Genomic DNA, 16,507 nt, shown 5'->3' with positions numbered 1-16,507 from the left:
CAGAGGTGTGGTAGGGAAAACTTAGGATGTTAATTTTGCCCTGGTTTTCTGAGGTGGGGGCCAAGGTTGTGCTTCTGCACCTAAAGGCCAAGCAGAGCTATACCAATGCTGCTCCTCTTCAGCCTCTCCTGCTCCTGCTCCCCCAGACACTTGGAGTGGGGCAGGACTGTGGGGGAAATGGTGGGAATCCCTCTGTCACCCTCCACACCGTGCTTCTTGGTCAGGCTGGGGAGGTGGTGGCCAAGCTCTGGAAAAAGAGAGGTGGGGAGTGGGCACAGGGCTGTGGCTCACCTCCAGTGACCAATGGCCACCCTGGGGTATGTTTGCCATCTGGAAAAGGGTACCACTTGTTTTATTGCCTTTAAGGCTGTTTTCACTGACTTTCTATTTTAAACAGCCCTTCTTGCAGTCCCTTGTTTAAAGGTGTCACTGTACCTGGTGTGAGCAGACAGCAACCCCCAGCCATCATCTGACTTTGCTGGGGTGTCCCAGTCAATGAATAACCTGTGAGCTGCAGGCTGAGGGATGAGAGGAATGAAGGTAATTTCTTCTTTATTTATTTAAAAATAAAAAAAGGAGAGAAAAACCTCACCATGTTTCTCAAGTGTCATCTAAACATGAGCTGCTTATCCAAAGCATTGGTACCTGTAAACAGATCCTGGGTCTCCTCTTTTAGTATCTTACTTCTCAGGGTGACAACTAAGCTGTCTGCTGCAAGGAAAAGAAAGGGAGAAAAGGCTGTAACTTCTCAAAACCGCTTAAGTTTTTCCTTTATGAAATGCATTGATAAATATAGTTCAGCTAGCACCCTGCTGGTGTTATAATGTCTGAGAGCTATGGCAAGCTTTCAAACAAAGCCAGCAAAACCTATACTTAGAAGCAACCCTCAGATTTTCCTGCAAAGCACAGAAATGAAAGGGGAGTGATAACAAAAGGGGGAGGCTGGTGGCTTGCCTACGTGTGTCTGCCGACCCAGCTGCTGTGTCAGACTTTGCTGTGAAAACCCTGGGAATCGTGATTTCCAGGAATGCAGCCGTGTCTGTGCCTCCCTGTGCAGCACCAGGGGTGCATGGCCTCATGTGTCTGACCTTTTCAAAAGTCTGTTGACATGTTCAGAAATAAACTTTGCAATGTAAAGATAACATATTGGGTTGGGAATAAACAAATCAGCCCTAAGGGAGCAGGTCCTTTAAAAGCCATGGGGAGCTCTTGCTGTGGTCTGGATGTGTGTTCAGGTCTGTCAGCTGAAGCTGCCATCCTGCTTCTCTTGTGTCTGCAGGGCCTTTTTGGTGCTTCTCCCTGCAGGATTGAAGCACCCTCTGTGTGTTCATCAGCTTATCCTCACCTCACCTCTGGTGGGTGCATGGGGAGAAAGTGAGAGAGGGGGAAATGAGTTCCACTCCTCTGACCTCAGAGAGAGTGAGTGACTGCCCAGCTGTGTGCTGCTGCATTTGGGAGACCACCATCTGCTGAGCCCTGGCATGGGGCCTCACCCCAGGACCACCTTCCTCACTAAATCTTGTCAATCTGTGTGGTTTTTAAAGCCTCAGATGCTCCCAATTTCTTCTTCACTGTCCCTGTCCAAAGTAAAAAGTAGCACAATGCCTTTTCTGAAAGAGTGGCACCTTTTCACAGGCACTCTATTTCTTTTCATCAGGCTGGTGCTGTGAGGAGAAATGAGCTTCTCCATCAGTTCACCAAAGCACCAGGGCAAATGAAGATTTTTCACTGTAAAATGGAGTTTGTGATTTCCTGGGATTGCCTGGGTGAAGGCCTTGTTGGGTACCTTGTGCTCTCTGCAGGTGCCTGCTGGGGAAGGACTCCTGGTGTGAGCACGCTGTCCTCCTTCCCATCACCATGGGCCACAAGTCAGCAGTGGCTGCTGGCCCATCTGGGCTAGCCCAGACTACACAACTCCCTCGTGTATCTTCTGGACTTTGCCCTGGTTTCATCAGGTGAGGACAGGAGTTGCCAGGGGATTAGAGTGCTGGACAGGTGCTTAGAGGTTAAACTCCTGTTTTGCCACTGGCTTCTGGTGCTGCTTTGGCCAGATGTACAAAACATGGCCTTGAAGCCCTTTTAATCACACAAGTTGTTTTTAGCCCTTGCAACACCTTAAGATGTAAATGGGAGTGGCTCTATTCAGTGTTTCCAAAGATCAGCAGCTTTTGCTTTGCTCAAGAGAGAAATACCTAAATCCCTCAGGAGGGCTGTTTAAACTTGTGCTGAGGTTGGCTAGGGAGGGGTGGATGCTTATATTGAGCTTTTTATAATTCAAATCCTTGCTGATTTGCTTGCCTGTGGTGAAACACTTTGACTAAGACTACTTCTGTAAAATCAAAAAACTGTATGGCCATGCCTTAATAATTTTGGGAAACTACAGAAAGGGTAATTTCTGTCATTGACATACATATCTGTTTAGTCATTTACTGAAAAACTTTCATTTTTTTTTCTATCAGGCAAATGGGAAGCCGATCCTCTGAGCCAACAGTTGTGTGGATTTCTCCATGGGACAGCAATTTCTTTTTATTTCCCCTTTAACTCATTGAAGAAAGAGTTTGTCAAGCAAAGCCCTAAATGAAACACTTAAGCAACATTTAACTAAGTTTTTTCTTCTAATTTTCTTATTATTTTCCTGCTTTTGGAGCAGATGTAATAGGATCATTACAGCTATATTGAGATTCTCAGTGCTCTTTAATCAAGAGCAAGAACATAGAAAACTATCAGAGAAACATGAAGATTAGGAGGAACTGGACAGAGCTCTAAATGCTATCCCACTTTGAGAACTGCCATTGACTGCAAAGCAGCTGATGAGATTTTCTAATGCAAGCTCCACTATTATAGCTTTGTAGGGGATTTATTCCAAACAGTGACTTTTTCAGTAATTTTCTGACCCAGCTCATTAAAGGCCAAGCTGGGAATGCCACATTTGGCTCATTGCTTTAACATTTTCTGCTGTCATTACCACCTGTTGTTCTTTCTGCCACTCATTGATCACTGAGTCAGAGAATGATTCAAGTGTTGTTTGAACAACAATGTTTGAAGATTGTTTATCAGTGACTCCACATCTGCGAGAGGCACATTTTGCAATATGTACTTCTCATTTCTTCCCCCTGATGATCTGGAGGCCTGGTGGTGTTAAAGGTCTGCTGCCTCACCTCACCTCTATGTGACTCATTCCCTGTGGATCCCACTCTCACCTGAACTCTCCCAGTGAACTGCACTAGCAGAGGGTTAATGTTGCTGGGCCTGGGAGCAATGTGCTTGCCTTTGTTTAAAGGTAGAGCAAACATGATCCCTGCCTTCAGAAGCCTTAACTGGGATGGCTCCCACCTCCTTTCAGAGAGGAGGAATGCAGGATGGGGTGGAAAGGCTGTGGAGAAGGTAGGCAATGGCAAAGGATGAGGCAGAGTTGTTTTGGTTGTCCTCATTCTGTCATGAAATGTCCCTGTGAGGCATCAGCCTTGGAGGAGCAGTCACAGTCACTTTTCTCCTCTGGGGCTTTTGCCAGCTGCTGGCTCAGCTGAGCCAGGGCCCCAAGGTGTTGATTTCTGTCTCAGGAGGGCGAAGGGCTGTGTTCACCTTTTCAGGAAAGGGCATGGCCAGAGGTATTTTCTGTGCACTGTCACTAGAAAGCCACACCATCAATCAGGCTTTGCTTTGCGGGGTCTACAAAAGAAGAGTCTGGTGTGTACAGCTCTCCTCACTCTCCTGCACAGGGGCTGGGTCATGCCAGTCCATGTAACCCAATAGTTACCCCGTGGGGAAGCAGTATCAGTGTCATATGCCACAGGAGAATGATCTGACCTTTCTTGTTTATATGGTAAGTGTGGCCAGGAGGCTTCTTTGTCAGCCTGATAGTCCCAGCTGCCAGCTCTTAGTGTGTCTTGTGAGCTCCAAAGCTCTTGCCAGGGCTTTGAAGTTAACAAAGAGTTATTTGGAGTTGCAGGGTTTTATTTCATAGAGAACTCCTGTGCATGGCTCAAATGAAAATGTTCTCCTGAGTCAGAACTCACACATTCAGCAGTGCTGGCATGGTGGTGGGCTGGAACAGCACACAGTAAATGCAAGTCAGTTTGTCTCTACCCAAAACCCAAACATCATGAAGATAAGGTTGTCTTGATAGTTAAGGACAGACTTTTAAGATTTTGCAGTTGGAAAAATCAGCATCTCAGAAGCTCAGAAATCTGGATTTTGATAGAACATGCTGGTAAAGACATGTAGAGGACCAATCCTTTGATTCAGCTGAGACTGTAGGGCCTCCTTGGGTGTAACACTGGCAAAACATTTGAGTGATATCTACTATTCTCTGAAGAGAGGCTCACTTTCCTCAGGTTTTCCCACACTGCCCCAAGATCTGATCCCGTGGCTCACTAGAGGGGATGAGTGACTAAAAGAGAGGTCCTTAGAAGGATGTGCTCAGTCTTGCTCTGTTTGGTTCACAAACATGGGTGGCTATCCAGTAGATCTTTCTAGTTCCCAGGATGCTATGATACTTTTTGTATAAAATATCTAAGAAAAAAGCTCATCTTGATTAATGTCATGCAAGCAAATGTGTTTATGAAACAGAACAATGTAATTAATCTGTCAAATCAGATTTTCTTCTTACAATTACAGAGACATCTCAAACTCCTTAACTGGCTTAAGGTGCCTGTGTGCTGGCTGTTAGATGCCTGCACACTGTCACAGACTCTTCCCTAAACTGGTAAAAGTAACAACAATGAAGGAGAATCCCCATTGTACAGGATAAAAATGAAGTGGTTTGCTCCAAGTCACACATGAGGCCTGGGAACAAAACTAATTCTCTCCAGGTCTCAGGCTCTTCCTTGCAAACACTCCCTTGCTTTATTATGCTTTATCTCACCCATACAATAAAATCCTGCTGACTGTGTGCTAAGGGAGCCCTTTCATGCTCTTGCTGCTGGCAAATGAGATGTGGATGTATCTGAACAATAATTGCAACTGATTAATTACCTGACATCACATCTGTTACTCTGATGCTGTGCTCAGCCTCAGTCAGGGGCAGACCATGCTGGTGTGAAACCCACTGGGATTGCCTGGTTGTGCATCTGCACTTCTCACACAGCAGAGCAAAAGGCAGGAGTCTCTGCAAGAACCAAACCCGCGATCTCATGAGCTTTTCTAGGTCAGGCTGGCTCTAACCTGAGCAAATCCCATTTTTTTGTGGATGTCCTGCCAAGGAGGCTTAGGTAGGACTGAGCTGCTGAAATGATGGGAGGAAGAGGTGTGGCATTTTTTGTCCATTGAAGCCACCTGGCGGGGGGCCATCAGATAAACAACCTTTCAATGGCACAGTCATTGTGTCCTTTCTCTTTCCTCAACACTTGGCTCCTCAAAATAGTCTTGTGTCTTACCCAGGACCTTACAGGAAATGGTTCTCCATCCCATACCAATATTTTGGAATATAATTCTCATTTCACTCTGGGATTAACCTGAGACATTTTGTGTCCTTTTTGCCATACAGCAAGCATGAGGCCATCCATAACAAACCCATCAAACAGTGGAGAAGACAAAGGCTTCAGCCAATGCCCTCAGGACCCCAAATGGAGCATTTGACCTGAGTTTCTCAGGGACAGGTATGTGTTAATTTGCCAGGCTGTGGGCTGATCTGGGAATAAACCATCCTTGCTTTTGGCCATTCTTTATGTGTCAGAATGTAACTCAGTCCAATCCTGGATGGTATTCTCTATTCTCAGTAAGTTTTCTTACAAAAGCCTTCACTTAAAAAAGCCTTACATAACATTATGAGGGAGGAGTATTAACGCTGAATTACTGCTGAGACAAAGTTTAATTAACAAGTGCGAAAAGTGAGTAAGGCTCTCTTTATGAAATCTTCCTTGATACATTTAGATAAAGAGAAGGCAAGTAGCACTCAGCTTTCAAGATTTCTTTATCTTTGGTAGCTCTCAGGGTCTTCCTCCCAGGCTTGGACTTCTGGCACAAAACTCAGCAGTTTTAATTGATGGACGCAGATAGTACTGCCAGAAAAGAAAGGTGTGGGTTGGTGTATATCTACTATCAACATTCATGGGGAGTGACTGGGACACTCACTTCTGCCTTTGCAAGCCTTCCCTAAGGAGTGCCAGCAGATTGTGTATTCTCTCTGGCCAGAACCAGGTGTTGCTGAAAAACTAAGTTACATCCAGCAGCAGAAGTCAGCAAAGAGGGCAGGTGAGGGGGATGGAGAGTGTCAAACCCACTGTAACGGCTAAGGGGAAGTTTTGAGAAGATGCTCACCTTTAAGGTTAAGCTTTCAAAGTTTGGCCCTCAGCTAAAGGACTTTGTGGAAACAGTCCATTTTTAAAAACTGCTGCATGTCCATTGAAAGCAGTGACTGATGATTTTGAAGAGCATCTGGAGCCCTAATCTTACATTCAGACCACACTTTCTGTTCTAACTAAGGGAAATAAATTGCATGCTCTTATTTATCTTTCTTCCTCAAACACTCGGAGATTTGAAAGCTGCAAATGCAGAAGCAGCAGAAGGCAATATTTTCTTCCACAAAAGATGTGATTCCCTTGAGAAACAGAGGAATTCAGCAGGGTTCAGGGAAGGAAGGGAATTTTATGATTGGGCCTTAGAGGAATTATGCAGCCCAGCTGTAAAGGAAAGCTGAGTTTGATGTCTGTGTTTCTGAGTGTATTTGAAGATCACATGCTGCTGGGGAACAAGATGGTTTGTGTGCATTTTAGATGTTTTATTTATTCTTTTGCTTGTGAAAATTGGGTATGAATATAACATCATGAATGAGGAACAGAGCCCAGAGAGAAGCTTGTGCAGCTGGCATGCTCTTGTTGTTTTCCCTTTGGACAGGAGGAAGCAGAGCCATGAGATTGCAAAAGAGGGGTCATACTTCTACATGCTCTCATCTGTATGAGTATGACTAAACTTTTGTTCATGTACCCCACAGATAGTGTTTAAGTGCCCTTCAGACCCTATGCCATGTTAAATGCAATACCAGATGAAGGCTGCTGAAAATGATCTCCACTGTGCCAGAACTGAATGTTTCATAATCTCTGGGTAAAATGACACTTTTTCATTTGCTAAAACTATATTCTAGGAGGGGATAATGTCTACTGTATGCCTCTAATTGTACTACTTCTGTTTTCCCTAGAGATAGTGAATGTCTTGTGTAAGGGCTAGTGGTTTTGTCTCTGTGGTATGATACTCCTTTCATCTTTAGGTCTTTAGGAACCTCTGCTAGCTCACTGTCATGGCTCATTATTCCAATTAATCACTGATGACAGTAATACTCACAAAAAAGTTAATATGTATTTATTCCAACAAGGCTGAGCCAACATTCTCATTCTGTTTCTGAGTGACTCCAGTGGAGTTGGCATGTCAGATTATTGCTTCACTACCCACGTTAGTAGGGTGTAAGTGTAGTAGTACAGCAGTTAAAAAGAAGTTGCTCAGTGATTCCATGTAAAAAGGCTTGAGTCAATTCTCAGAAATGTTTGATCTGTCAGTCAGATGTGAAGATCACGTAACTTTCCTCACCTGATCACCCACAGCATCTCAACCTCAGCAAGGTGGGGCTGATATAAGGAAAACCTGTACACCTTACTGATCTTCATTTTGGTTTCTCAGGTTTGGATCTTTGCATTGATTTCAACAGATCCTTGTGTCATGCCTTAAGTAGTTCACAAATATATATATATCTATAATCTGTATTTTTTACTGTCTGGTTTCTGAGCACACTTGAGCCTGGCACTTGCAATCAAGCCCATGTTTCTTATATGAAAAGGCTGCAAATAATTTTATCTAATTCACCCTTGTGTCTTTACATGAATGCAGTCTCTCTGGAGTACATGCTCTATCTCTGGAATACAGTGTGTCTGTGTCTTGGTTTGCAATGCACGATGTAACCAAAAGTATGTATTCTATCACCATCTGTTAAACCAGGTGGGACAGTGATCCTCATCTCCAGGGGAGATATCTTCTGTTAATGGGCCATATGTTAAAACCAGGTGGGGCAATCATCTTTCTCTTTTCCACAACCCATCCTCCCTCCAGGAAGATATCATCTGCTGCTGGCCCATTCAGTCCCACTGTGTGACTGATAAAATTACATCATTCCACTGGGAGATGCTCCAGCCAGGAGGAGGAGCCAAAATTTCCTACCTAGATAAAAACTGAGATTTGGAACACCAAAGCAATTTTTTTTCCACTGGATTCCAGATAAAAACCAGACCCTTCCACATCATCACTGGACTGTCAGAAGAAAACTGCACCTTCCACAGGAGCACTGCTTCAGCTGAACCACATCTGCCACTGCAGGAGGATGCAGTCACCATTTAATGGGACTGCTGCCAACACCCTGACTGACTGACAGGGTGTCAGGTTGTATTCTGACTCTGTCAATATTTTTGGTTTTTCTTTTTTGTATTACTGTATTTCTATTTTAATTTTCCTAGCAAAGAACTGTTAGTCCTATTCCCATATCTTTGCCTGGGAACTCCTTAATTTGAAAATTATGCTATATTTGGAAGGAGGGGGTTTAAGTTTTCCATTTCAAGAGAGGCTCCTGCCTTTCTTAGTAGACACCTGTTTTTCAAACCAAGACAGTCTGCCTGGTAGAAAAACAGCACAAGAGAACATCCAAAGGATTTTCCACCTCAGAACCTGAGGAAATTTATCTTCTTTCCTCAAAGATTGTGTTCAGTATAGATCTTGTCTCAGGATCTCATCTGGTGTAGTAGACTGTCTAATAATCAATTTGTTTACATCTTTTTTAGTGCCAAGTCAGAGTCCAGCACTTAATGAGCTCATTAGCTGCCTCACTGTGTTAGAGGTGAATGTAGAAGAAATGTCAAATGGGTTACACATATGTAACTGAGAGCAGAACAAGGCTCTATATTTTTTAGAGAAGTCCCTGAGGTGTCATTCCCATGAGTCTGAGGAGTTTTCTATCTCTCACTGCATTTGCCATGGTGGCAAGTGGCCAGCAAAGCAGAAAACATTCAGTTTAACAAAATGACCCATTTTGCACGGCCTGCAACAGGTTTTCCTGGATAGGAGGTGTTTCTGCATCTAAGCAAGTCACAGGGAAGCTCAAGAGGAGAAAAAATGGTCCCATTCCACTCTGAGTTTCCAAGGATCTCCACAGTAAAGCATTCCCCTGCAAAATGCCTGAGGGATCACCAAAATTGTGCTTATGTCCCCTTGATGTCTTCAGTTTGATGCTTACTTCTGCCACAGTTGTCCTTCTGCTGTAAGTCCCCTTAGGTGGACAAGCTTAATGAGGGTGGAGTGTGGGACAGCAAGTGCTTTGGCTCTTGGTGCTGATAAGAGCTGTATTTGGTGCTGATAAAGCTGTGTTGGGTGCAGTTGGGTGTAAGTTGCTAAATTTCAAAGCTCTCTGTATCAGGCATGCTTGGAGATCTCTTTGTAGTAGGGTTGGAAATTAGGATGTAGGTATCTTAAATCTAAAGGGATTCCCAAACAGCATGCAGGGGGACCCATTCCAGGTGAAGGTGTCAGCCTACCCCCTTTTCATAACTCCCTGGTTTTTCCAGGTGAGCAGCCACAGGTAGCCCAGAGTGGTTTTCAATGGTTACTGCTGAGTTCAGATGTGGCAATGCTGCCTTTTTCTGACATAGTTCACTGTTTGCCCTTTCCTATTGCCCTCATAACTGTTTGTAAGGACTTTCTGCCTTACTTCCTTGCAACCTCAAGGTGAGCTTAGTGCATGTCTTGCAGCTGCAAATATGGCAACAGGAATGTTTTACCAGTTTAAAACTGGTGGATTGTGCATTTGTGGGCCCTCTGTGGCTCATTCCCTGTCAAATGAACTGATGTTGTATCATTGCTACTTCAGCTTAATACAAGCATAGGTTTTGACCTGTGTGACCTTAATGTCCTTGCAAACATTAACAAAGCACAGTTTCCTGCTCTCAGATGAAATAAAAAATCTATATGGATGTAAGGTACATGTTTGTTCAGCTTTTAAGTAGGGAGGTTCAAAAAGTACTACCACCAGAGATCTTTCTGTTCTCTCTGATTTAAACTGGAATGTTCTCAGATACTCTAGTAATGAGTAACAGCATAAATTCTGAGGTCAGGCAGATAATTACTCATTCAGACAAAGAAACTTTGGGCTTTTATTTGTGCCTGTAAACTTATCTCTTCCATGTTGAGACTCAAGGTGTCTAAAAGGCATCCAGTCCACTTTTATCTCCATGGGGTGGTACACAGTAGCCTCCAGGCAGTGCCTGCACCATAGGTAAGTGTCTACAGAGCTGGTTCAGCTTTGGTTTAAGCAGGGTTTGGGATCAGTCTTGGTGTGCTCTGCTCCACCAAGACCTTGTATGCCCTACAAGTTGCTTCACCCATCTGTGGAATGCATTGCTGGTTGTTCAGATTATCCTGTCTCCTGGTACTGAACACTTGAAATATATAAATACAGAAGGATACTGTAGTGATGGAAATTTGGGCTCTTACCAAGAGAGAGTGTGTTTCAAAGTTGAGTGCACTCAACAATGCTCAAGTCCCTTCAGTGCTCTGTGTGCTTTGTGCTTGGGACCATCAGCAGCACTTGTCCCACTGTGGTGTCACTGTTGGAGAGCCTCCTTATGCTTCCTAGAAAGCTACTATTCAGGAAGGAAAGCTTTGTGGAGCTCTTGTAGGGAGAGGCTCACTGGGGTTAAAGTGACAAGATGAGAACTTTGAATTGATACACTGCAGAAAATGGCTAAAATTGACACCTAGTGCACACTTCTGGATCCAAAATTGGAACCCAGTTCAAAATTGTACATTTTCTCCCACCCTTCCTGTCTAGTCCTAATGTCTAAGCTTGTTTGTGTTTGTTTTGATTTTTGGTTATTTACATTTTTTATTTGGGGGGTAGGGAAGACCACAGAAGCATGGCAATGTCTTCCCTGAAAATCCCTCTTTAAATTAAAATTCTTTGAAGTTTCTGCAAGGAAAATTGTAGTGATACAACCTACAAGGGGAGAAATAAGAAAATGGACAAAGGAGAAAATCTTTGTTGGGTATTATGCCTGAAAATGCTCTGTACTGTGAAGCTTCCTTATGATTGTCCCAGACAGCCAAAAGCCAGGGTAGCACATGCAGGTTCATTTAGTCAGCTGTGTTATTATTTGGAATTTCTTTAGAAGGAAACTCTGTACACTCTGGGAAAGCCTCAAAGCAACTTGAACTAAAGAAGGTTTCAATAATTAGAAGATCATTTGATGTCTGCAAGCAAGGCTTTGTGACATAGAGTGTGAAAATTCATTAGAAATTTCAATGATTAAATAGTCTTTTTTATGTCTTGAGAATGACATTTCTTTCCCATCAGTATGAATTCAGGGAATATGAATACAGGGAAGAAAATATTTTTCTGGCTGAACATCACACATGTGTTTTAGCCAAAGGGTTTCTTTCAAAGAGATTTTGAGGGACTCATAACTGGCTTTTGTCCTTACTGCCCTTACTCATGTGGGTGTAAACATGGTGTTACTTCATAAAAGGGAGTGTGAATGTTACCATGTATCTGCTAATCCCATTACTGTCTGTGTATGATGTTGTATTTGGTTTGTTGATGCCGTTGTGAGAATGAGGTTTTTCTATTTTTTTCTGAAGGGAAGAGTAAACATACTTAATTTTCATGTGAAAGCTGTATTCATCAAAACATTTTATTTTTGATGCTTCTATATCCCTTCAAGAAATTACACAGAAAGCCAGCACAAAAGGGAAAAGGAAAATTTTATATTTGGCCTGTCCTGGAAATCTGTAGACTGATACTTTTTTCAAAGTGAAATGGTAATTGAAGCTGACACATTTCACTTCCAATGAAATAGCATTTCCTGATACTGCACTGGAAGGCTCTAACCAGTGCTAATTGGGAGGCTCATTTTGCATGCATGGGCAGGACACAGGCTTCACTGGATGAAATCATTGACCTGTGTTTTACTAGGAGTCAGGCTTGATCAGTGATCCTTCCTGGTTTTAAACTCTGTTGAAAAGATGCCTTTCCTTTGAATCAGCAATAATTTTTTTTAAAAGAATTCAGGCTTTGCAAATTGTTTTCAATCTTTACACAGAAATTAACATTTTGTAGCTGCTTTCTGCTCTCTATCTGAGTTGGGAATCACCAGTCTCTGGGAGGCAGACTGAGGAGGCTTCTTGAAATAGGATATAAGCCATTTTGGCTCCCTTGCAAAAAGCTGAAGATGTTAAAAAGCAGGATAGGTGTGGTAGTCATGTGTGCCTCTGGAAAGGGCAGGGGCAGGGGTAAAAGCAAGCTGCCCTGTTGGGCACTTGGGTGCTGTAATCTCTGCAGAATCTGGCCAAGTGTTACAGCTGCTGGGCAGGAGATTTACTCTTGCATCCTGCCCTGACCATCTGAAGGCTTCTGGTGATAATTGCATTGGAACAGATTTGGTTTGTCCTTTAAGATCCTGCCCAAAACTGGGTTATGGTTGTGAGGTGGCGACAGGAAGGGTTCCAAGGGCTGTTTCTCTGCAGTGATTTGCCATTTTGAGAGCACAGTGTGGTCTCTGGTTGGGATTTTATCATGGGTGCTAAAACTGCTGCAGGCTGTGCAAGGCAGACAGTTCACTGCTGTGGCCTTAAGTGGGGAGGGGCTCTGTGCTCAGCTATTCTCACAGTAATTCCTATATGGAGGAGGAAATTTTTCACAATTTCACTGAGGGGTGACTGAACTGACCAAGCTCCAGATCCATGAAGATTGGAGCACCAGGCTCCCACCAAAACTGGATGGGCTGGTCAGGTATCTAGAATGCTGTGAGCAGGTCAGCAATAAGCAATATGCTTAGAGGTAGTCTGTGATGGATCAGGACACTGATCTAACATACCCTTATCCTTACTTTAGCCTTCTCAGTGGCCACTGTGGAAATGGCCTCTCCCAAACAATCCCTGACTTTAAAACTGCTTGAACACCTGAATCAGGTTGAACATATGTATTAGTGAGACTCATCTTCTGATCTGTTCCTGAAGAAGCAGGAGCTTTCCAGTGCTCTCCATTGGTAGATTGGTTGCCTGACAGGATGTCCTGGTTTGAAGGACAGGTATCTGCCAATAAAGGCAGAAGCTTCTCTTTGAAATGGAGAATGTAAACCCCCATCCTCAAAATTATTATTATAATTTTGAAATTAAGGGGCTCTTGGGCAAAGATATGGGAATTAAGAATAACAATTCTTTACTAGGAAAATTAAAATAGAAGTACAGTATTACAAAGAACAAACCCAAAACACTGACAGAGTCAGAATACAACCTGACACCCTGTCAGTCAGTCAGGGTGTTGGTAGCAGTCCCATTAAATGGTGGCTGCATCCTCCTGCAGTGGCAGATGTGGTTCAGCTGAAGCAGTGCTCCTGTAGAAGGTGCAGTTTTCCTCTGGAGGTCCAGGGATGATGTGGAAAGGTCTGGCTTTCCTCTGGAATCCAGTGGAAAGAAGGTAACTTGCTGTTCAAAATCTCAGTTTTTATCTAGGTAGGAAAGACATGGCTCCTCCCCCTGGCTGGAGAATCTCCTAATGGGATGATATAATTTTATCAGTCACACAGTGGGACTCAATGGCCCATTAGCAGATGATATGTGCCATGGAGATAAGGAAATCGGTATCCCACCTGGTTTCAAACAGTTGGTGATAGAATACACATTCCTGGCCACATCAGCCGAAGACATGGGGTCACCATGCTACACTGGGAATAGTGTGTGAGCAGAAAAGCAGGGTAGATAATTCACACAATCCATGTTTCCATTTTATTGGGAAATTTGGCTTTCTCACTTCTTTTGGCATCTAGTACCACTTTTTCTTTTCATGCTTTAACTTGAGGCTTGATTCTCAGCACAATCCAGCTGAAGGGAAACAGCTGTTGGCTGAAGTCCTCTGGAAAGCACTCCCTTGAGCTCCAATCTGACCATTCTTGGCATGAACTCCTGCAGACAACAGGTGACTAGCTTTGGTCTGGAAAGCACAGCCGTATCCTCCGCTGTCTCCTCAAATACTGTGGGCAATTCATAGTGCAATTCCAGCTTTGCCTCCTCCCCTGCTAATTGAAGAGAAGCTCTGTGCTTACCCTTTGCAACAATCCAAACCAATCCAGAATACACACTGGATCCAGATTATCCTTTTACTCTTTGGTTAAAAGTAACTCACAAACTGCAAATGAGCAAGGCCTCCCTGCCAAGAGATTCAGTGCATGAGCGAATACCACTTTACAGGGATACTTAAATTAATTAGTAGATTAAAATATCTCCACTGAACAAGATTCCTCTTGGGTGATTGCTGTAATGCTCAACAGATTTACAGTCCAGAAGCACTAAGGAATTTCAGAAACCCAACTGAAACACTAAGGAATTAGTGAAGAAGGCTTGAGGTGGGGTTTTTTTGTGTCCCCAGTTGACCTACCTCCCATGCTAGCAATGTCTGACACTGGAGGCAAACAGGACAAGCTTTTATGTATCCTGATTTATAACAGTGTTTTCTGAAGTGGCTTGCTGAAATTGTAAACAATGTGTTCACGCAGTAAGAGGGAGGAAATGCCAATATATTAAAATCAATGGACCAAATTGTATGCTATCCTGAGAGTACTTTTGGCCAGAGGATGGAAGTGACCTGTGTTTGGCTGAACAGGAATTGATTCTCCTCCCTTGCTATTTATGCCAGCACAAATGTGCAGCACATTTGACGTCAGTGCACAGAGAACAGGCACAAGTACAAGGGCAATTGTCCCCCTAAGGTTCTTGTTTGATCAGCACTTGAGGGAAGGGGAAGCTGCACCTATGAGGTACTTCACCTCCTAAACCTTCTGCAGAAACACCAAGTGAAGTCTCAGGCTCCAACGACAGCACAGTCCTGAAAGGAGGGAGGAAAGAGCAAGGAAACTTGGCTCAGGCACATTTTGAATAAAAGCCACCATTGCAGATGAGCTGAGTTTACCCCCCAAAAGTTCCTCTTTTCATTACATTTTTCAGTTGGAAGAGTCAGATTGAGTATTTGCATTGGCTTTCTGCCTTGGCTGTGTGAATTCTCAGGGGCAGGGAAAATGTTAGTAAGCTAGTAAATATCCAAGAACTGGAAGAAAATAGGTTGAGTTGTCAAAATCTGTTTAATCTCTTCTGAAAAATATTTCCTCTAGGAACACTTTCCCACTTGGAACAGGTGTCTGAATTTTTTTTTTAAACCCTGCAGAGGTGACATGTCTTTTGCTGTCTCTACAAAACTTTCTTAAATATGGCTGATTTCCTGCATATCCAAATACCCACAAGCAGCACATCCTGCTGCTATGGTCACTGAGCCCATGCTCCATGCCAGCCATGCTCTGGCTGCTCCTGCTCCTTGATGGTGCCTGGTGTGCTGTCACCCTTCAGAACACCTGAAGGTGTGGGTTTGAAGTCAAAGTTCAAACCCATCTGCCAGAGAGAATGGAAAACCAGCCCAAGAGTTGTATTCCTCTGCTGTTTCCCATAGCTGTGTGGACATCACTGCTGTTGCTGCTGAGGAAAGCCAGAGGTTGACTTTTCTGTGCCTGTCCTGGTTTGGAGGACAGGCATCTGCCAATAAAGGGAGAAGCTTCTCTTTGAAATGGAGAATGTAAACCCCCTCCCTTCAACTTGTTATTGTAATTTTGAAATTAAGGGGCTCTCAAGCAAAGATATGGGAATTAGGAATAACAGTTCTTTACTAGGAAAATTAAAATATAAATACAGCATTACAAAGAACAATCCCAAAACGCTGACAGTGTCAGAATACAACCTGACACCCCGTCAGTCAGTCAGGGTGTTGGTAGCAGTCCCATTAAATGGTGGCTGCATCCTCCTGCAGTGGCAGATGTGGTTCAGCTAAAGCAGTGCTCCTGTAGAAGGTGCAGTTTTCCTCTGAAGGTCCAGGGATGATGTGGAAATGTCTGGTGTTCCTCTGGAATCCAGTGGAAAGAAGGTAACTTGCTGTCCAAAATCTCATTTTTTGTCTAGGTAGGAAAGGCTTGGTTCCTCCCCCTGGCTGGAGCATCTCCCAGTGGGATGATGTAATTTTATTAGTCACACAGTGGGACTCAATGGGCCAGCAGCAGATGATATCTTCCTGGAGGGAGGATGGGTTGTGGAAAAGATAAAGATGATTGCCCCAGCTGGCTTAAAGATGGTCCATTAGCAGATGGTATGTGCCATGGAGATAAGGAATCACTGCCCCTCCCGGCTTCAACAGATGGTGATAGAACACACATTTCTGGCCACATCAACCCAACACAGTGTCCCTGGCACTGAGCTGCTGTGTGAGGTCCCAGCTTGTGGAACAGACTCTGGTTGCTCTCATGAGCAGGTTTTATAGTCACTTTGCACTGAGGCTGGGAGCTGGAGGGGAGTGCTGCTGGTCTGAGAGGCAAGGGGGAGTTCTGGCTTGTAGCACTGGCTTCTGGTGGTGTTCTCTGCTGCTTCTTTGAGCACAGACTTGGATTTAGATTCAGGGTGGTAAAGGAGTTGTTGCGCCGCTCTGGTCTGGGCAGGTGGTAGGATG

The sequence above is a fragment of the Oenanthe melanoleuca genome, chromosome 3, assembly GCF_029582105.1.
Source record: "Oenanthe melanoleuca isolate GR-GAL-2019-014 chromosome 3, OMel1.0, whole genome shotgun sequence".
In the NCBI taxonomy this organism is placed as follows: Eukaryota; Metazoa; Chordata; class Aves; order Passeriformes; family Muscicapidae; genus Oenanthe; species Oenanthe melanoleuca.
Note: the sequence above shows the minus strand (reverse complement) of the source record.